Below are 22,944 nucleotides of genomic sequence, written 5' to 3'. Positions count from 1 at the left end.
TTGAATCAGGGTGGAGGGGGATGCTGAAAAAGGTGTCTTTTAGGTCTATGACAGTGAACAAGGCGTGCTCTTCCGGAATTCCTTCAAGGAGGGTGTGTGGGTTGGGGACCACAGGATGGGGGGCCTCAATTTGCTGATTAATGAGCCGGAGGTCTTGCACTAAGCGAAAGCCCTTGCCCCCCCCTTTTTGACACAGCCAGGATGGGCATGTTATAAGGGAACATTATCTCAATGAGCCGGCCTTCTTCTCGGAGCTTTGTTATTACTGGTTGTAGGCCCTCCTTTCCTTGACGGGAAAGGGGATACTGTTTCACATGAACAGGCCTTGCTCCCTCCTTGAGGGGAATTTTGTATGGTGCTGCCGACTTGGCACGAGAGGCCCCTCCAATCCCGGCCCAAGCTAGAGGGTTGACTCTGTTTTCTATTAGGCTCCAGTCCTCGGTGGCCTCTGGGGTGGATTCTTCTGCAACCTTCAAAAGGGCCATTTGGTAGTTACTACTCTGCTGTTTAGGGAGCCATATCTCCATCCTTCCGTCAGGAGTAAAAGCAATCTCAATTTGGAGTTTAGTCAATAAGTCCCTTCCTAGCAATGCCACCGGACAGGAGGGGGTACAGACAAATGCATGTTCTAGGTGTGTTTTCCCAACCTTGGCGAACAGGGGACGAGAGAGGGGCACTTGGGTTGCCCTTCCCTCGACCCCCATTATGGTGGTGAACCCCCCACCTCCCGTTGGGGGCTCACTGAGGGGGAGGACGGACAGGGCGGCCCCTGTGTCCACAAGGGCTTTGTAGGAGCGGCCCCCAACCTTTATTTTGACCATGGGGTCCCGTCTTGCCTCAGAGACGGCTAAGAGGGGGCTGGGCCCCGGTCTATCCCAATCTCTTTCTTGTTCATGCAGAACTCTCTCTGCTCCTCCTGTATTTTCCCCTCTCTCTTTCTGCTTCAAAACCTCACAATCACGCTTCCAGTGCCCCATTTTCTTACAGAAGGCACATTGATCTTTCCCCAGGGGAGATCCCTTCCTTCCCCCTTTCCTCCCCTTTCTAGCTCCCTCTTTGTCGGGTCTAAGAACCGCAGCAAGGAGTTTGGCCTGCCTCTTGTCTTTTTCTTTCCCTTCTTCCTCTTCTCGCCTCTCATAAACCTTTTGAGCTACCTCAACTAAAACTCCTAGGTCAGCTGCCAACCCTCCTTCAACTTTTTGCAACTACTTTCTGATGTCCTGGCAGCTATTTCCCATGAACTGAGTTGTGAGGATCCTTAAATTATTTGGATCATTCAAGTCAATGTCAGTATATTTAGCGAAGGCTTCCCTCAGCCTTTGGAGGAACACGGCAGGAGGTTCGTTTTTGTCTTGCTTTAGAGTCAGGACTTTTTGCAAATTGGGGGCCCTTCTCGCGGCTTGCTTCATGCCTGCTAAAATGAGCCGAAAATAGTCAGCATGTAAGCGTCTATGTGCTGCTGTGGCCACCCCCCAATTGGGTCACCCTGTGGGCAGAACCTCCGCCATCTCCTCCTCAGTTGCCTGGGGATTTTCCTCCCTATACTTGGCTCGTGCCCCTGCAAGGATGGTTGGCTTTTGGCTGAGGAAACAGGTGTTCAATAGCATTTTTGTGTATCGTCCCATGTGGGGTTGGGAGTAAGCCTCACATTCTCCATCAGAGACAGGAGTGGCCCGGGATCCTCTTCAAAGGAGGGGTTAAATTGTTTCCAATTATACAAATCAGATGTCATGAATGGGACATAAACAAACATTGTCCCTTGAGGATATTGGGCGGTAGGGTTGGGGACTTCTGTGATGGGGAAGGTGAACTTCACCAGTGGTTGGGGGTCCTTTCGCAGGTTATAGTTAGGTCCCCCTTTTGCTTCTCTTTGTAGGACCTCCAATCTTTCCTCTAGGGAATGTAGACGATCTTGGAGAGTGTCCCGGCATTCAACTAGTGGGGTGGGGTCCTCTGGTACTATTTCGTGAGAGGGGTCCTTCTCAGGGGCATCTAACCGCTGGGCGGGCCCCTCAGGAGAAGGTGGTGGTTGCAACGGGCGTGGTCGCCCTGCGACAGCTGTCCCGTAGGGAGGAGGAAGCAATAGGTCCTCCGGTGCCGTGGCCACGACCCTAGGTGGTCCTTCTTTTGGTGGTTTCCTTTTGACCACCATGGGAAGGGCAAGGGACATGCATTCAACAACCCATGGAGCGGGCCTGCTGCCAAGGGGCACACAAGTTGCCCACGAATCAATATAAGGGAACTGGTCCCAACTTCCCCTCTGTGCTACTGTTGTTCGCACATCAGATACCAAGGTTGGATCAAAAGACCCTCGGGTGGCCATTTGGGTTCTAATATTGGCCATTCCCGGGTGCAAAAAAAGACAAGTCGATCCTTTGTCATCTTAGTTCCATAATCCTGCTTAAAACGTGACCAATTGTGCAAACAACACTTCAAGGGCATATGGGACTTCTTCGCAGACTTAGATTGGGACCCACCCATGATGGTGGGAATTTCAATCAGCAATTCTTGCGCTTCGCCCTCCTCTGACCCAGCCTGTCTCCAGCGTAGGGAAATGCAGATCGGGGCTCCCCACTCGCTTCGCCCGTAGGCGTCTCACACAATCACAAACACACCACCGTCCTGCGTTTATCCCCTAATGTAAGCTGTTTCACTTACCCCAAAAGCCTCTTCTGTCCCGCCCGCAGCTGCGTCCAGCTGCTTATTAATCCACTGCCGGTGCCTAAAAGGAGTGATCACGTCTCCCTCTTCCTCTGGCGTTGGTCCCCAAGCGCCTCTGCCGCCGCCGTCGTGAGGAGAAGGCAGTGTAAAACAACAGCCTGTGGCCACTTCTCCTCCGCGGCCCCTCGCCTCAGCGCGAAGGGGACGCGCCCCAAAGCAGGATCCGAGCCACGGCACCAAATTGTTAGATAAAAAAAGTCCTTGCTTTCGGTTTAGAAGAAAAGGATGCCAGGCAGGCAGCAGTGGATCCAACACTATTTTATTGAACATTTTGCAAAACAGGTGCAGAGCAGTCTGGACCCCGAGACACGTGTGCAAAAGCCTTTTATACCATATCACTTCTATTGTTCTTGCCAGTAACCAATGAAACAGTCAGTACATCAGCTTACCAAGTCAATAGCCAATAAACAGTCAGTATCAGCTTACTAAGCCGTTAGTCATGAGCGTGTCATTATGGTTCTCCTTTTGGCTCCGCCCACATTTTTCCCGCCACTCGGGCTCCTACGTAACTGAGGCGCCAACGGTTATGGAGTCTCTTTTTTCTAACACCCCCAAAGAGGAAATGCAACACTAAAGACAGAGGACATAAGAGGACAGTGATTTGCATAACACTTGCAAATGTTAATTTGTATGTATAGATGCAAATTTATAAATAATTGCCATGATTTAAATAGAAATACAACACATCTTACCATAATGAGGAAGATCCCAACTTCAAAACAATTCCAACTTCAAGTATAGCCTGATGGGATCTGAGCTAGTGGTGACTGACCAGGAAAGGGATCTTGGGATTGTGGTGGACAGCTCAATGAAGATGTCAACCCAGTGTGCAGCTGCTGTAAAAAAAGGCAAACTCAATTTTAGGCATAATTAGAGGAGGGACTGAGAATAAAACTGCCAATATCATACTGCCCCTATACAAATTTATGGTGTGGCCAAACTTGGAATACTCTGTATAGTTCTGGTAACCACATCTAAAAATATATACTGTAGAGCTGGAAAAGGGCAGAAAAGGGCAACTAAAATGATCAAGGAGCTGGAACATTTCCCCTATGAGAAAAGGTTACAACATCTGAGATTGTTTAGCTTGGAAAAAAAGGGGGGGGGTAAGGGGAGACATGATAGAAGTCTACAAACTTATGCATGGTGTGGAGAATGTAGATAGAGAGACATTTTTTCCCTCTCTCAAAAATACTAGAACTCTGGACCAATTATGAAGCTGATTGGTGGGAGATTCAGGACAGATAAAAGGAAGTACTTCTTCACACAGCACATAGTTAAACTATGGGATTCACTACCACAGGAAGTAGTGATGGCCAGCAATTTGGATGGCTTTAAAAGGGGGTTAGACAAATTCCTGGAGGAAAAGGCTATCAATGGCTACTAGTCTTGATGGCTATGTGCTACCTCCAGTACCAGAGGCAGTGAGTCTATGGACACCAGTTGCTGGGGAACATGGGTGGGAGGGTGCTGTTGCAGTCATGCCCTGCTTTTGGGTTCCTGGTCGACAGCTGGTTGGCCACTGTGTGAACAGAATGCTGGACTAGATGAACCCTTGGTCTGATCCAGCAGGGCTCTTATGTTCTTAAGATTGTGCCCCAGTGACCTGTGTGCCTGCCTGTTCTTCAGGTGATAACTGTTGAGGGACAACATTATTTGACCGGGTTTGCATGTCCCACTAAGCCACAGTGGGTTGTCACCATGGGTGACTGCAGGGTGGCTTAGCGTGACACCCGAACCCAGCACACCTTTTCTGACATGGGTTGCTTTTTTGCAAACAAGCCACCCTGAGAACCCATGACTTGTAGTAGGGTTGTTTAGGATGGCTTGTTGTGACGTCCAAACCCAGCCGAGTAACTTCAGCATGGGTTGTTTACAATGGTGGGAGAGCTGCCTGGCAAGAGTGGCAAAAAACCCTGCCAGCCACTCCTCATGATATCACTATTGCCACCTCCATCCTCCTCCTCTGCTATCAGTGTCTTCCCCTTCAACAGTACTGCAACTGACATTTGATAATGTTCCTATCAGGTTGGCAAGCCTTTTATTAAATTATTTCTTTGGTCCTTAAAAATTGTGCAAATGGGCTTGTGCTGTTGGTTTTTGCTGGGCCTGCGCACACAAGTCTACATTCGAAGAATCACAGCAAGGCATATTTCCCTATTTTTCTTCACATCCTTCATTGATTGTTAAATTGGCAAAGCAGAAATAATAGCTCCACATACTCCCACAGTAATTACAGCCACAGCAAAAGCTGCTGTCTCATTCAGCTGTGTCTTTTGGAGTTCACTGTCAAGGCAAGGCCCAAAGTGAAGGAGGAATTTGACAGCTGGCATTTCAATATGTTATGAGAGGGCGAATTTGACAAGTGGCATTTCTAGAGGGCATATTAAGGTGCTAGTTGCTATCATACTGATACAACTTAAGAATGTAAACTGCAGTCCTGCTAATGTGTACACTTGTGAAGGACCAAAGTGGGGGAAAATACTGATGCCATTTGCACAAAATTAAGGACTGAAAAATACAAATACAAATATCAAGTTCATGTGCACAAATTTGAAGGAAATAAAAAAATACCAAAGCCATTTGTCCAAATTTGAAGGACAAGGGGAGGGGGAAAAGGTTGCCAACATTAAAAAATGGGGTAGCAATTGGAGGGGGGGGAGTTTCTCTCCTAGGGAATGGCGCCAATGGAGGCTTCCTTCCTTCCTTCCTTCCTTCCTTCCTTCCTTCCTTCCTTCTTTCCTTTCTTCAGCTCTGCTTGAGGGGAGTTATTTTTTTGGGGGGGGAATGGCTGGGTGGGAAGGTTTAACCCCTCCTATGCATGTGCAGTAGTCCTGATTCAGATCAGTCCCTGCACACTTATACTAAAGTTTTTTAAAAAACTGATAAGGATCGGCACACTCCACATTTAACGTAGCATGTAGTTCAGTCCTCTTGTACAAAGATGAGTGTTGACCCCACGGCCAGAGGAGGAACATGCACTGCCTGGAGGCCACTCTTCAAAGATTGGGAAATGGCAACAAGCCAAGGAAAACAGAGAGAGAGAGAGCGCACAAGAATTACCTGGGAGAGACAAAGGTGGTAGAGAAAGAGCAGGTTATGGTGGGAGTATGCAATAAGTAGAGTGGCTGAGACACAGAGAAGACAGATCCTACACAAATCTACTGATTTTGAGATAAGGAGAAGGTTGTGTGTGCTCAAATTTATTAGCCCATGTTGGCTGTAGCAAGGCTCTATTAAAACTTTATGTTGCTGCCGCCACCTGTTTCAGCAATTGCATTTCCAGCGGTATTGCAAAATACTGTGAGGATGTAGTGTAGGTTATTTCTTCCTTTTAAGAACTGGCATGTGCACTGCTGCTGCATAAGGGCAATACATTTCATTTCAGGATTTCATTATGCGGTATCACAATGAGTTGTTTGTAGCTCCGTGTTGCCATTGCCAGCTGTGCACCATCTCAGTCTGTTTGTCCTTTTATTCCTGAGATCATTTGATCTCTTTGGGAGCATTGCAAAGAATTTTGTACTCAACCAATTAACTCCCCCACTGTGAGGAAAACCGAATGGAAGAGAAAAACAAAACAACAACAACAGGCAGTTAACACCAGGTTCTCTCAAACAAGGAGAGACAAACAGAAAATCTGTATATGAGGCTGGCACAACTTGTGACCGGCAAAGCTGAACACGTCCCATCACCCATAGATGGCACCCAATCAGGGGCTCGATAAACCTCACATTTTTGCTGCCTGCCTGAAACTGCAAGGGAGGGTGGCTGCATTGACATTGTTATGAAGGAGGACAGCAGATTTGCATATGCTGATTTAGACGTATAGCTGCACATTTAGAAGTAATTGCTAACATTTAAATCGGGGGGGGGGCTCTTTCTGCCTGGAGGCCGAATTCAATTTGGAGAAGCTCTTATGGGCCACAGTCCAGTGGTGGGTGGGGCTGAAGGAAAAGGGGGTGGGGCCAAAAATACAAAAACATACGAGCTTGTTGTAGCTTAAAACTCTTACTGCCTGTAACTAAGCCTTAGGAGAGCCATTTCAACCTTTTAGAATGGGAAAAAATGGGCAAAAACTGGGAAACCACCAAATGATCAGCAGCCAGGGCAACGGGATGTGGTTAGGAAAGGGGTTCTGGCCATCTGGTGGACTGGATTTGGCCCCTGGACCTGAAGTTGCCCATCCCTGATTGAAAGTGAAATACAATACATCTTGCCTTGGTGGGGTGGACTGTGACCAGGTGACCTATGTCTGTTGTCCAGGTGCTATTTCTTGATGGAAAATTTCAAGGACCCTGATTTAATGTCTTCATCTAGGGTGCTTTATCTTTAAGCTGGACTTGGGGCTTCTTCAAATGGAGCTTTTATCCTGCTATTCAGATCACTCACTCACGGACGTTTGTGGTAGGGATGTCAGAGAATTCCGCCACAGATCTCGGTGAGGCTGAATGCCAGTGCATTCGGCCCCTCGAAATCTGTGGAGGAACAGCCTGCCCCCCCGCCCCCCCACGGGTCCCCCCTCGGGACAAGACTTACCTGGGGTGGATGTTCCGGATGGCGGTGGCTCCAGCGGTGGCTTTGGCGGCTTTGGTGGCTGGACCAGACTGCACCATTTGCAGTCTGGTCTTTTCTTTTTTCTTTTTTTTACATAGATGTGATAGGCTGCGTAAAGACTTCTGTAGCCTATCATGTCTGGGTTAAAAAAAAAAATGTGTACGCAAATGGTGGCACCTACGGCAGCCAACATTTGTGTTCCTTATTTTTCGCCATCTTAGTCTACGTAAATATTTACTTAGACTATTACAGCGAAAATAAAGGGGAACGCAAATAGCGTAGTGGGGTCCGCCAGCAGCTGGACATCCGGCCACTGGGTAGCAGGGATGCAAATGGCGGCTGCTGTAGCCACCGCTGTTTGCATCCCTGTATTCAACCATGATAGGCTACATAAAGACTTATGTAGCCTATCACGTCTGGGTTAAAAAAAAAAAAAGCATACGCAAATGGCGACGGCTACGGTGGCCGCCATTTCCGTTCCTTATTTTTCGCCATCTTAGTCTACGTAAATATTTATGTAGACTTTATGGCGAAAATAAAGGGGAACGCAAATAGCATAGTGGGCTCCACCAGCAGCTCGACATCCGGCCGCTGGGTAGCAGGGATGCAAATGGCGTCTGCTGTAGCCGATGCCATTTGTGTCCCTGTATTCAACCGTGATAGGCCACATAAAGACTTACGTAGCCTATCACACATTTACAAGTGCATGTAAAGCGAGGCAATCGTAATCCTGCATTTAAAATGGAAGCAGAAAGCCCCGTTTTAAAGGCGGGATTTGAGGCTGGTGTAAAGATGCTCTTGGACTGGTGGACAGCCCTTTAAACTGAGGACTGTCGCATGACAGCCCTTCAAATCGAGAAGTATTCTCTGTAAAATAGGACACATGGCCACTCTAAAAACAGGAAGGCTATCAAGCCCTGGACAGGCTACAGTACATAGCTGGTGGGTTATGTTCAGACTGTTGGGTCACAGGTTCTGCAGACCTAATCTACATCTGTATGTTTGGTGCCCACTTACCTTCTGTCTTGATCGGTCACTTAAATTGGGGACTAACTATCTGCAAGCTGGAAAGTTGGGCAACTGATACATTATATCAAAACAGGAAAGGAAAGGCCTCTTCTTTTACCTCAAACTTATGGACTTGGTTAAAAGAGCAAGCAACACTCCTGAAGGTATGTTATACCTCAGCAAAAATGGTGGCAAAGAGGAGAAAAAATAGGGATGTCAGAGAATTCTGCCACGGATCTCGGTGAGGCCGAATGCCAGTGCATTCAGCCCCCCAAACTCCGTGGCGGAAGGGCCTGCCCCCCACCCCCCCGCAGATCCCCCCCGGGATGAGACTCACCTGGGGCGGATCTTCCGGGTGGCGGTGGTGGCGGCGGCCGGTCTTCCGACCGGCCACCGCCATTTCCAGGTATGTGTGTAGAAAAAAAGAAGAAGATGTGATAGGCTACGTAAAGATTTACGTAGCCTATCATGGCTAGGTTTAAAAAAAAAAAAAGATGTGATAGGCTACGTAAATCTTTACATAGCCTATCATGGTTGGGTGGGTTAAAAAACAAAACAAAACTGCATACGCAAATGACGGCAGCTATGGCCGCTGCCATTTGCGTTCCTTCTTTTTACCGTCTTAATCTATGTAGATATTTACATAGACTATGACGGCGAAAATAAAGGGGAACGCAAATAGCGTAGCGGGTGCTATCTGCGTCCCCTTTTGATTCACTGTTTTAGCCTACGTAAAGATTTACGTAGGCTAAAACGGTGAATGAAAAAGGGACGCAAATAGCACCCGCTACGCTATTTGCATTCCCCTTTATTTTTGCCGTCATAGTCTACGTAAATATTTACATAGATTAAGACGGCCAAAAAGAAGAAATGCAAATGGCAGCAGCTGTAGCCGCCGCCTTTTGCGCACGTGTTTTTTTTTTTTTTTTACCTACCCAGAGCCCTCTGTGGCTGGAAATCCAGCTGCGGATGGCTCTGGCTTGGCCTGGCCAGGCTGGGCTGGCCAGCTGCTCCGTGGAGCTGCCGCGGAGCACAGCCGGCCACTCGAGGATTCCGGGGGGAGGAACGGAGCTCCTCCCCCCCGGCCAGGATTCCGGTGGGAGGGACGGAACGCCTCCCTGCCCACCATCAACATAATCCATGAAAGGTAAGTCACTTTCGTACATCCCTAAGAAAAATGAACAGAAGGTTTGTGCAGGGGGTAAGTCTGTGGCTTTTGAATGTTGATAGGTAAGTGCTTTATATATTGAAGTACAGAGGAACAACGGGAGGAAAAGAGCAAAATGGGTGTTGTTATAGATTAAAAATCTTCAACAAAATGTTCATTTCAAAAAGGGGAACGTTTTGTATTTCAGCCATTTCCTAACAGAGCTGTCTGGAATTTAGTCAGTGTATGGTGATCGGCACCAAGAATCCTTGCCAAATATCAGAGAGTTTGGACAAATTGTCTGAATTGTATTAATATTTAGAATGTTCAGGGCTTATAAAGGTAGAACTCTGAGAGTTCCTGTGTCTGTTTACTAAAGAAATGCCCCCCAACTTTACAAGACTTGCAGATATAAGTAGCCTTCTGTGTGCATTGCCCTGCAGTTCTCCATCTGAATGCATGTTTCCATCTATACTGGAGTGCTTGTCTGAACCCTATTGAGCTGACTGGAATGCAACTTTTGATATGAATGGGGATATGTGTATTGTGGACATAGTTACATGTGGCTAGCTGGTCCTAACTGCAGCTGGACTTGAGCTATAGTTGATGATACTTATTTTAAGCTAATTTTCCTTATCCCAAACCGTATGCCTATCAAAGCTCTGTAGAATTTAATGGATAAATGTTCTGCTAAATTACAAATGTTCCAAAATCTCCCCAGAAAGGTTCAAATTACACATTCTGGGCTTAGCAGCTAATGAATCAAATTCATGACATGTAAAGTGTTTTGGAAACCGGTGGGGATGACAAAAGCTCTGTACAATCAGGTATAATTATTATTCTCACATGTGGCTGTGAAGCAGCTTGGTGTACATACCAGAAAAGGTCTCGAAAGATTTTGTAAAAACAGTTGAGAAATGCTGTGTTATAAAATTTGTGGCTGTACTGGCATCTAAATTGTCTTTAGTAGTAGTAATTAGGGATTAAGAGAAAATTGCCCTAACGTGATGTGCATGTCCCAGGTATGCCCACAGCTTACAAAAACACTTTTGACTTTCAGGTAACTCCTATAAGCAGGCCAGAGTTTGGAATTGTGCATTTGGGATGACAGAAGACAGAAAATGACACATCCATCTGCTTAGCTGTCAAGAGAATTCTGCCCCATTCTAGCTAAAGCTGGTGCCATGCTTGCTGGAAGATTGTTGGCAGATTGCTGATTACTGGATTGGGATGGTTGGATAATGCCTCTTTGTGGGAGTTATTCCTGATACATCAGTCTCCTGATACCCGGTGAACTCTCTTGAATGTTTTGAAGGAGATCGCCATCAGGGCTTGGGGGAAGGTGACTCCCTCCAACTTTGCATCAGTCAGGGAAGTGGGAAGCACTCCACACTGGACATGACTTAAGTCCCACTAAAAGAAATGGGACCTAAATTAGTGGCCATTAACTAGTTGCACCTAAAGTATGACCATGTCTATAAAAAACAAGTCAGAAAAACAAACTATTGGATCACTTTGATTCTTTGAGAGCTGTGCACAAATGGCCTCTCAAAATTCTCCACCCTATTTGTGGGCAGAGAAATTGGAGGAACAATTTCACTGAATTTTTCCAGCAGGACGAATCATAGAATCATAGGGTTGGAAGGGGCCTACAAGACCATCAGGTCCAACCCCCTGCTCCATGCCAGAAGCCTGATTCCCTGCGGCTGGTCTCCCATCCAAGTACTAACCAGGGCTGACCATGCTTAGCTTCTGAGATCAGATGAGATCGGGTGCATCCAGCCCTTTCAAGAGAAATTCTCCAACAATTTCTCACTGGTAGGCTTCACCATTGGCAGGGGATATAGCACAGCTTCTTTCTTTTTTCCTAAGGGCTTTCATGTTTGTGTGTGCTGCCACTGCGGGTGACAGCAGCAGCAACTGTGTTGGCAACCTGCCCCCCATTTTACATTCTCCAGGTGTGAGGGGGAGGGCAGTGTTGTGTCTAGCTCCAGGGAAGTGGTGGAGCTACTTGTATGTGAAAATCTGTCCTCCAGTTTCCTGGGGTGTGTGTCCATGAGTGATTTACTCCAAGCTGGCTGTGTTTGGAGGTCATTAGGGATATATGACGTCCTGGCCGTCCAGCAGCCACCCCGGAGCTTTCCAGGGAAAACCCGGATTTCCCGAGACTACTTAAAATCCAATTATTTTCCTCAAATTGCGTTCTCCTCAGTATAGTTGCTGTGTGCCACAACCCCCGCATTGATCTTGGGTATGCTAGCCCTGCCCAGGGGTGTGCCTTTCACCATGACCCTGGTCAAGGGATGTTTCCTATGTGTTTCCCATCCCTACACAAACCAATTAGTGTCTACTCAGAAGTAACTCCCATTGTGCTCAATGAGGCTTGTCCCCTAAATGCCCACATCAGAATTTACAGAGATCCCCCTCAATTGACATGGCACAATTTAAAGCACAAATTCCCTAAATGATGTAAAGCATGATCTCGAGGCTCTGATTCTACTTCACACCTTCATTATACAGATCCTGCGCAGCATCGGGTTAAAAAGGGGGCTGGTGTCCCATCCCTGTGTCCCCTGCATCTTTCCCAGCACAAGCATATGTGTGTCTACTCAGAAGTAACTCCATTGTGCTCAGTGAGGCTTGCTTCTGAAATGCAGGTGCATCTGGAGCTTCAGGGGAAAGGAGAAAGGGGTGGGGAGAGCTCTCTTATTGGTTGAGCAGTCCCTGCCAGTCAGATGATGTTCACTCCAATTTCCACCCCCACCCAGAAGTATGTTCTGTCAATCTATTTTTACTGGTGTGGAGCACTCACTTGTGGAGGCCTGCATGGACCAAAGTGCAGCAAAGGTGATTCCTGTAAAAAAAAATATGGTGCCCCTCCATTCGCTTCTCCTTCCGTTGTCATGGAAACAGCCCCTGAACATTTTCTTCCTCAATGAAACAGGTTTCCATTTTTCTGCTTCATTCTCAGGCTGTTTTAACATTTATTTTGAATTTACTTTGGTGGTGTTTTTGAGCTTAGCTAATCACTATGGACAGACTGAGGGTACTGTTGCACATCTCTCCATTGCTCTGCATCCTCCCTGCTGCTTGCGCTTTCTGATCTGCAAAAGCCCTCTGGGTCTGGGAGCAACAGAATGGGAGCAGCAGACTTCATGCTGTCTTCTTCCCTTGGGCTTTAATAGAAATTGGGAAGTTTCCCCTCAGCGGGAAGCTGAGGAAGCTTCAGGCTGCTGCAGAGATGATTGTACAATGAAATACAAGACACTCACCCACACTTCCCAGCCACTTCATGAGTAAGGTAAGCATGAGAAACCCAACTCCAACCCCATGTAATTTCTCTGAAATTTTCTTCTCCTTTGAATTTCTTTTTGAAAGCAATCCCTTTTCTCCCAAATTGAATGAAAATGGTTGAAAACAAATGTGGGAGCAATTTTCAGCACAGCACTAGATCCTTCACATAATCAAGACTTGTTTGGATCATTTTTATTCAACTAAGTCTTCAAGGACATTTTTTGGAGGATGGACACACACACACACTATATCTCATCTTTCTTCTATCATAGAAGAAAAGTAGTGTACACGGAGTTCTCAGCTGGTCTCCCATCCAGGAGCTGATCAGACCCAGCTTTACATGGACTGTGCTTTTTTGTGTACATGGTCCAGGGTTAGCATTTGGTTCTCCTGAACTGTAACACTGGCATGTGACCTCTGTTCCTTTGGAGGAAAATCTCCTAAACATCTGGTTTATTAGGAGCAAAGTCTATCGGCATTATCCAGTACTGTCACTGCACTCCTGCTGTTTCTGTTGCACCAGCAGGACATACTGGGAGCGCAACAGGAAGTTAGCAACCCTGGAAACGAGTGGAAACAACTAACTACAGTCCCACTTATTTCAATGGTCTGCTCTAAGTACAACTAGCATTGGATACTGCTCATTGTCTGTCAGAAAAACTTTGATATATCACCTAAGATCAGACACCACTCATTCACACTATACTGGAAGCCCTGAATTTCTTAGGCTATCACACACACACACTGCTTGAGGTGTTAAGACCATTGCCACCATTTGCCTGGGATCCAGGAGCATCCAGGTGGAAATGATGCAATAGGGATTCAGAGAAGGGGATGGATGGATGATACAATGATTTAAGTATTGTTGTTGTAGAAAAGCCTTCTCCCATTCTTCAAGTCCCATTATCCTTGCTAGCAAGGCTTGTGGTCAGGAATGCTGGGAGCTGTAGTCCAAACATCTGGAGAGAACCAGGCTGGGAAGGCTGCTGTAGAACATCTGTTGGTTTTAGCAATTGCATCTGGTATCTGAGTTTTTTTTAATGGTAGTTTCTGCAACAACATATCTAAGTGAAACAAACTCTTTTTGAAGTAAGAATTTTTTCATAGAGATTGTGTGTGTGTGTGTGTGTGTGTGTGTGAGAGAGAGAGAGAGAGAGAGAGAGAGAGAAAGAGAGAGAGAGAGAGAGATTTATTTTGGCAAGCAAATAGGACATGAAGTTTTAAGTTGCTCTAACAGTGCCATCTTATTCATGTCATGTCTACTCAGAAATGATCTCCGTTGAGTTCAATGGGACTTACTCCCAGGTAAGTATGCATAGGATTGCAGCCTGACCAATTTAAAATTATTGGACTGCGATCCTTTACACACTTACTTGCTTCTGAGCAACCATGCATAGGCTTATATATTTGAATGTAACAATTCAAAACGTTTCAAGTGTTTTAAACATTGCCCTTCTGGAATGTTATTAGACATTGCCAGACACTTAGGGCTCTTAATTATGTATTCATTTAAAATAAATAAACAAATAAACAAAACATGCCCCTTGAAGGTGACCAAGTATGTTAATCCCTAGCAACCAGTTCAATCTAGATGCCTCGGGAGATATACACTGTCATTTACTAGATGCTGGTTAACCATGTATAGCTTGTTCATGTCCAAGTGACCTTTTCAAGGATGAGCAGAGTGCTAAGTATGGTAAATGAGTGGTGTTCCCTCAGCTGGCATGACAGATGTTTGATTTTCTTGGCATTTGCAGGAATGCACAAACAATTATGACGGATACAGCTTATTTGCCAGGAATAAAGCAGCTACCTTGCAGTGCACATTAACCATCATTGCAGTATGATGGATCTGGCAGTTCATGTTGTTCTCACATAACTTTATCAATATTTGGGAAGCCATAAGCAGGGGAAATGCTGTTCTGGGAAAAGATGGTTTCTTCCTGACTTATTATGCTCCAGTTCCATCAGGATGATTTAAGGAGCTTTTCACAATCAACATTCACTGCAAGTCATAAAAATAATAAATAAGCTAAATTCTAGTCATGTACTGCACAGAAGCTGAACTGATTAGTTTAGCTTTGGGTGCTGGTGCACATCATTAATTGTCCCCAGAGTAGCTTCTTGCCACACACCAAAGGAGAAATCCTCCATGCCCAGTCCCACACTTGTTGATTTAGTGTTGTTCTGTATTTTGATATACAGGATGCCATTCCCTGAAGGTTCATGGTAGGCAACTATCATGTACACACTCTCATGACACTCTAGCAATACATGTTACTATTCCCCCCGCCACCACCACCCCTTTTTACAGACTGAGAGATAATGTTTTATTCATGGCCATGTAATGAAGCTAAGGCAAAGCAAGAATTTGAACCCACGTTCAGTGCTTACATCATGGCAATGGGATGACTGCCAGGGCAATCTTATATGGAGCTTATTACCAGGTAAGTGGGCATAGAATTGCAGCCAGGCGGAGCAATCCAAAGTGGACTTGGGGAGGAGCAGAATGGTGGCTCCATCAGTGCATCAAGTCCTGCCAAGTTACGCCAGCCAGGGTGGAAAGAGTTGGTTTTTTGTTTCTTGTTTTTTTGCTACACTAGCTCTGGGCTGGCATAACTGAGGCAGCCAAGGATCAGGGCCCTCAGGGAATCTGCAGGGCTTTGGATCCAAAATGTCTGGTACCCTGTCCCTAAAACACCCACTTCCAAGGATTTCCACCAGTACTAGTCTTCCACATGCAGAACTTTCCACAGGCAGAACAGGGCCACTAAGGTAGTGGCTCCCTTCTTGCTGCTGGTGGAGGGGCATGTAACCCCTCCAAGCTTTCTCAGTAGTGGGGTGGGGGTTAGGACTGCACTCTTTGCTCTCACCTGGCACAGATAATTGCACTCTTAGTGCCTTAAGAATCAGGATGTAAGGTTCCCTGACCATCGCTCCTTGGCAAATCAGTACATGGATTCTTTTACCTGTTTGGTCTGGCTCCCTAGAATATTGTGAATATGTTCATGAACAAAGACAAAATCCTCAGTGCATAACTGAACAAGTAGACAATTATGACCGTATTGTAGGGGCTATGTGTCTGCCTTCACATGCATACTTACCATGGTGAAAACTTACCCAAGTTAGCTGCTAGTGAATAACACAGATAAACAGTACAGAGGGCTGGTGGGCACGACATGAAAAGTAGCAGGTAAGGCAAAGAAGCTAAGTAGCAAAAGACCAGGGGTGAGGAAGATATTAGGTAGTCTGTGAGAAGCAGTAACCTGAGGAAGAACTGGCAGAGGCAGCTAGGGAGTTAGGGAAGAGGAACTGTATTACTGAGGGGTATGGTCACCAAACACATACAAAATGGGGAAGCAAATGATGACATACCAGAACTCCAGGGCCACTGTATGGAAAACAAGATGGCTGCTTCCATGGGCCCATGAAGATCATTTCTCTTTATCCACTGAATAAAGAGTAACCCAACCACAACAGGTCTTAGAATTGTTCTCATGATGTAACTATGGTAAGTGAACATACATGGACAATGGAAGGAGCAGGATCACAGGAGCAGGCTTTGTCCCCTGAACTACACATATTCAACTGAACATGTATTCTCCATGGAGTCTATGTGCAGGGATCTGAATTGCAATTTTTAAGGTTATAGGACCAGAAATGTGCCTTTCAATTTTAGGTTTATCAAGTTGAACTATCACTCCCTCCAATTGAAATGCTGCTGGTTGATGCCATAAGAACATACAAACTTAAGAAGAGCCATGCTGGATCAGACCAAGGAAGGGTTCATATAGTCCAGCATTCTCTTCACACAGTGGCCACCAGCTGTCGACTGGGAACCCACAAGCAGGGCATGAGCTCAACAGCACCCTCCCACCCATGTTCCCTAGCAACTGGTGTACATAGACTCACTTCCTCTGGCAAATAGCGTTGCCCTTATTTTCACCGTAGTCTACGTAAACATTTACGTAGACTACAGCGACCAAATAAGGAACGGGAATGGCAGCTCCCTATGGGGGCCGCCATTATCCGTACACACTTTTTTTTTTTTTTTTTAAAGTCACCCGTGATAGGCTACGTGACGATTGACGTAGCCTATCACGGCTGACTTTGCAAATCTAGCCGTGATAGGCTACGTTAATCGTCACGTAGCCTATCAGGGGGCGTTTTTTTTTTATTATTATTTTATTGCAATGGCGGTGGCGGCAGCCGGTCGAAAGACCGGCTGCCGCTCCCGCCCCGCTCGAACACCCGCCGAACCGCCGGCCGGACCCGCCGCTGGGAGGGACATTCGGCGAAGGTAAGTCCCGTCCCGGGGGGAGGGGCGGGGGGTGGGGGGGTTTGGAGGATTTCTCCCCGAAACTTGTTCGGGGGGCCGAACACGTTGGCGCTCGGCCCCCCGAAGTTTCGGGGAGAAATTCTCCGCCAACCCTAGTCAAATCAGTCAATCCTAAAGGAAATCAACCCTGACTGCTCATTGGAAGGACAGATACTGAAGCTGAAGCTGAAATATTTTGGCCACCTAATGCGAAAAGGAAACTCTCTGGAAAAGACCCTGATGCTGGGAAAGACTGAAGGCGAAAGGAGAAGGGGATGGCAGAGGATGAGATGGCTAGATCTAGAGGGCCTTTTCTGTGGTGGCCCCCACTCTGTGGAACTCCCTCCCTAGGGAACTCTGTCGTGCCTCCTCTTTAACGAGCTTCCGTCGTGCATTAAAAACGTGGTTGTTCAGGCAGGCATTTGGGGTGGGTTAGGGTATTTTAGAAAATGTTTTTATTGTAGAATTTTATTGTTTTGAACTGTTTTATTGTATGTTGTACATCGCCCAGAGTGGCTGGGTGACCAGCCAGATGGGCGATTAATAAATTTAATAATAATAATAATAATAATAATAATAATAATAATAATAGATAGCATCACCGTTGCAATGAATATGGACTTGAGCACGCTCTGGGAGAGAGCACAGGACAGGAAGGCCTGGCGTGCTATGGTCCATGGGTTCATGAAGAGTCAGACACGACTGAACAACAACAAAAACCAGCTTTACGGCCAGCTTTATGCCATCCACTACGCCATTTGCATCCCTGTTCACGGGATAGGCTTCGCAAATATTTGCATAGCCTATCGGGAAAAACAGGGACGCAAATGGCGTAGTGGACGCCATTTGCATCTGGAGACTCACTTACCCTACCCCAGTGACACAACAGCAATGGCGGCTGGCCGTATCACCAGTGGAGCAGAGCCAGTGGCCAGCTCCACAGGATGGCCGCGGAGCGGAGGTGGCCTGCATGGATTCCGGGAGGGAGGGACGGATCACCTCCCTGCCCTGCGGAACCCCCGTGGACTCAAGGTAAGGGGGTTTCACACATCCCTACTTTTTTTATAGTGGCCGCACACTGGGTTGACATATTCATTGAGCTGTCCATCACAACCTCAAGATCCCTTTCCTGGTCGGTCACCACTAGCTCAGATCCCATCAGGCTATATTTGAAGTTGGGATTTTTTGCCCCTACGTGCATCACTTTACACTTGCTTACACTGAAACACATTTGCCATTTAGATGCCCATTCTCCCAGTTTGGAGAGATCCTTTTGGAACTCTTCACAATCCCTTTTTGTTTTAACCACCCTAAATAATTTGGTGCCATCCGCAAACCTGGCTGCTTCACTGCTCACTCCTAATTCCTGATCATTTATCAACAGTCTGAAAAGCATTGGTCCTCATACAGATCCCTGTGGAACCCCCCTATTTACTTCCCTCCATTGGGAGAATTTACTATTATTCCTACTCTCTTCTTTCTGTTCTTTAACCAGTTACTGATCCATAAGAGGACCTGTCCTCTCATTCCGTGACTGCTAAGTTTGCTCAGAAGTGAGGGACTTTATCAAAAGCCTTTTGGAAGTCCAAGTAAACAATGTCTACCAGATCACCCCTGTCTACATGTTTACTGACACTCTCAAAGAACTCTAAAAGGTTAGTGAGACAGGACTTACCTTTGCTGAAGCTGTGTTGACTCTTTTTCAGGAGGGCTTGTCCTTATATATGCTTACTAATTTTATATTTAATAATGCCTTCAACCAATTTACCTGGAACAGACATTAAGCTAAGAGGCCTGCAATTTCCCAGATCCCCCCAGGATCCCTTTTTGAAAATTGGTGTTACACTGGCCATTTTACAGTCCTCTGGTATGGAGGCTGATCTTAGGGACATGTTGCATATTTTGGTCAGAAGATTAGCAACTTCATATTTGAGTTCTAGAACTCTAGGATGGATACCATCTGGGCCCGGTGATTTATCTGCTTTCCATTTATCAGCAAGGTTGAGAACTTCATCTTTTGTCACTGCTATTGACCTCAGTTCCTCAGACTCCCTCCCTGAAAACATCAGTTCAGTCACAAGTATCTGTCCTATATCTTCTGCAGTGAAGATCGATGAAAATAATTAATTCAGCTTCTCTGCAATCTCCTTGTCCTCCTTTAGTACTCCTTGAACTCTATTGTCATCCAATGGTCCAACTGCCTCCCTAGCTGGTTTTCTGCTTCTGATATATTTAAATAATTCTTTATTGTTGGCCTTGATGTTGTTAGCAATATGCTCTTCAAAATGCTTTTTTGCATCTCTTATTGTCTGCTTGCATCACCTTTGTGCAAGCTTGTGCTCTCTTTAGTTTTCCTAACTTGGGCAAGACTTCCATTTTCTGAAGGAAGCTCTCTTTTCTCTAATAGCTCCCTTAACACTGCTAGTTAACCATGCCGGCGATCTTTTGGGCTTGGTGCTACCTTTTGTAACCTGTGATATCCGTTTTAGCTGGGTTTCTGTTCTTGTGGTTTTGAGTAATCTCCAAGCATTCTGAAGGGATTTAATCCTCTTGGCTCCCCTTTTTAAATTGCTTTTCACTAGTTCCCTCATTTTAGAGAAGTTTCCTCTTTTGAAGTCAAATGTGATTGTGTTGGACTTCTTGGGCAATTTTCTACTTAAATATATATAACATCTGATAGCACTGTGATCACTGTTTCCAAGTGGTTCAACAACATTTACATCTCATACTAGGTCCTGGGCAACACCACTTAGGAATAAATCCAAGGTTGTCTCCCCTCTGCTTGGTTCCATGACCAACTGTTCTAGGGCACAATCGTTTAGGGGAACGAGAAATTTAATGTCTTTGTTGTGGCTGGAACGTGCATTTATCCAATCAGTGTGGGGGCAATTGAAGTCACCCATGATTACCACACTTTCTTGTTTGGAGGCCTCCCTGATTTTGTTTTCCATCTCAAGGTCACTCTGAGCATTCTGTTCTTGGGGGACGATCGCATGTTCCTAGCACTAAATTAGTTTTGTAGCCTGGTATTGTCACCCACAGTGCTTCTGTGGAACAGCCTACTCCTTTTAGTTCTAGTCCACTCAACACTATGCCCTCCTTGACATACAGGGCAACACCTCCCCCAATATGCCCTTCCCTGTCCTTCCTATAGAGTTTATATCCAGAGATGACCATATCACAGTGGTTCTCCCTGCTCCACCAGGTTTCTGTAATGCCCACTATATCCAGGTTTTCCTTTAAAATCAAGCACTCCTATTCTCCCAGTCTGGCTCAGAGCTTCTAGCATTTGCATAAAAACACCTTTACACAGTATCCCTTCCCAGATGCCTCTGGCATGTGCATCTTTTGCTATGGGACATTGGCCCCTTTCATTGGCTATTATGTTCTGCCATGTACTCCTGGATTATCTCCTTTCCTTCTACATTTGGGCAATCAAAAACATTTTCATCTTCATCCCTGTGGGATGATTTAACCCAAACCGGATGCTTCCCAGCTCCTGTCGGCTTTCCTCCAGGGTTTAGTTTAAAAGCTGCTCTGCCACCCTTTTTATGTTTAGCGCCAGCAGTCTGGTTCCATTTTGGTTCAAGTGGAGCCCATCCCTCTTGTACAGGCCTGGCTTGTCCCAAAAGGTTCCCCAGTGCCTAACAAATCTGAACCCCTCCTCCCTGTATCACCGTCTCATCTGCCTATCGCGTGAAAAACCACAGACGCCATTTGTGGCCATAAAGCCCTTAGTTTAAGCTAAATGCAGCCATAAATGGCTGCATTTAGCTTAATCTAAGAGCTTTACGGCCGCAAATGGCATAGCAGATGCCATTTGCGTCTGGAGTCAGCCTCAGCCAGCAATACAGCACGGCAGTGGCGGCCGTATCGCTGGCACTGTGGAGCCAGCGGCTGGCTCCGTCGAATCGGTACAGAGTGGAGCCGGCCAAAGAGGATTCCGGGGGGAGGGGCCAACTGCCTCCCCCCAAGGGCGGATCCCCCACCTGAGCAGCAGGTAGGGAATCCGCCTATCCCTACACAAGGCAGGCAATTCACCATGTGGTCTACATGCCCATCACAAACCCAGCTATGTGTCTAATGATAGACTCTCCCACTACCACAAGCCCCCTCCCTCCAGAAGGACATCCTCAGTGCAAGAGGATATTTGTTCATCTTCCAAGGAATGGGTCCCTCCTAAAGGATCATTTTCCTTAGGGATGTTAGAGACGTTCACCACGGACTGCAATGAGGCTGGATTCTTTAGAATCCGGCTCCCCAGAGACCGTGGCGGAATGGAGCAATCCCCCCCGCCACCCCGCGAAATTTCCCCAGGATGGACCCTACCTTTTGTTGGCCGTCCGCTGCCCTCATCTGTGGTCACGAACGGCTGCCCCAGTCTGCAGCCGCCATTTCCCTCCCTACTTTAGCCGTGACAGGCTATGTATATATTTACGTAGCCTATCACGGCAAAAGGCAGGGACGTAAATGTCGTAGCGGCCGCTATTCGCGTCCCTGCTCTTTGCCGTGATAGGGTACATAAATGTATACATAGCCTATCACGGCTAACGCAGGGACGCAAATGGTGGCGGCTGCCATTTGCAGCCACAGCCCGGCAGCAGATGGAAGTCCGGCTGCAAGCAGCCCCGGCTGGCAGCTCTGCAGACTCGCAGGATTCCAGGGGGAGGGACGGATCGCCTCCCCCCCCACACAGACGCACCAGACCAGAATGGGGTGAATAATCCATACACCCCTAGTTTTCCTCTTCCTCAGAATGATAGCCTCCTTCCACGAGACCCACATTCTCCATGACAGCAGAGGAGCTGTCACCCTGGGAGTGGGACACAGCAAATAGGCCCCTGAAGGTCTCATCCACCAACCTCTCTCCTCTCAGCTTCTCCAGGTCAGAAACATTAGCCTCAAGGGAACCAACCTGTTCCCTGAAAGCCAGGAGCTCATTACACCAAGCACACACCCACGACTTCTGTCCTGCAGGCAAATAGCCATACATGTGGCACTCAATGTAATATACTGTAATACACTGGATACCCCCCCCTTTTTTTTTTGCTGGCTTTCTACTGTCATAACTGGTTTATTTGGTGTTTTCCCTGGAAAACTTAGTTTACTATGAGAAGTTGGGGAAATTATTTACTGTTACTTACTGTGAGTACTGGAGAAGACTCTTACGAGTCCCCTGGACTGCAAGGAGGTCAAATCAGTCAATCCTAAAGGAAATCAACCCTGAGTGCTCTTTGGAAGGTCAGATACTGAAGCTGAAGCTCAAATATTTTGGCCACCTAATGTGAAGAGAAAACTCCCCGGAAAAGACCCTGATGCTGGGAAAGACTGAAGGCAAAAGGAGAAGGGGACAGCAGAGGATGAGATGGCTAGATAGCATCACCAATGCAATGAATATGGACTTGAGCACACTCCGGGAGAGCGCACAGGACAGGAAGGCCTGGCGTGCTATGGTCCATGGGGTCACGAAGAGTCGGACACGACTGAACAACTGTGAGTACAGAGTAGGGAGGGAAGAGTTCCCTGCCCCGGCTTCCTTGCCTTTTTGCTAAACTCACAGAGTCGCTTAACGTGTTCGCTGACGCTTCGCCACTGGGGCTCCTCGCGCTCGGACAGCTGGTTCTTTCGCAAGCATGCCTCCTTACATAGATAGGCCCTACTGCTGCTGCAGTGAATCTAATTGGAAGGCCTCGTTTGAAAAGCAAGGGAGGCTATGTGAAAACTCCTGATTAGCACTGGCTTTCAGTGGATGGGAATGTAGGTCAGTTGGCCCCATAAGGAATGGCAATTCCTATTTAGGAAGGACTATTAACAATAGTGAATAGGAGACCTATTGAGGGGAGATCCTCTATTCAATGGGTCATTGGAGGGGACAGCAGACAAAGGGTGGGTGATTTGG

The sequence above is a fragment of the Heloderma suspectum genome, chromosome 2 (assembly GCF_057233095.1).
Source record: "Heloderma suspectum isolate Gila_16-S chromosome 2, 16-S_ref, whole genome shotgun sequence".
In the NCBI taxonomy this organism is placed as follows: Eukaryota; Metazoa; Chordata; class Lepidosauria; order Squamata; family Helodermatidae; genus Heloderma; species Heloderma suspectum.
The sequence above is the reverse complement of the archived record's forward strand: the minus strand, read 5'-3'. Positions refer to the sequence as shown.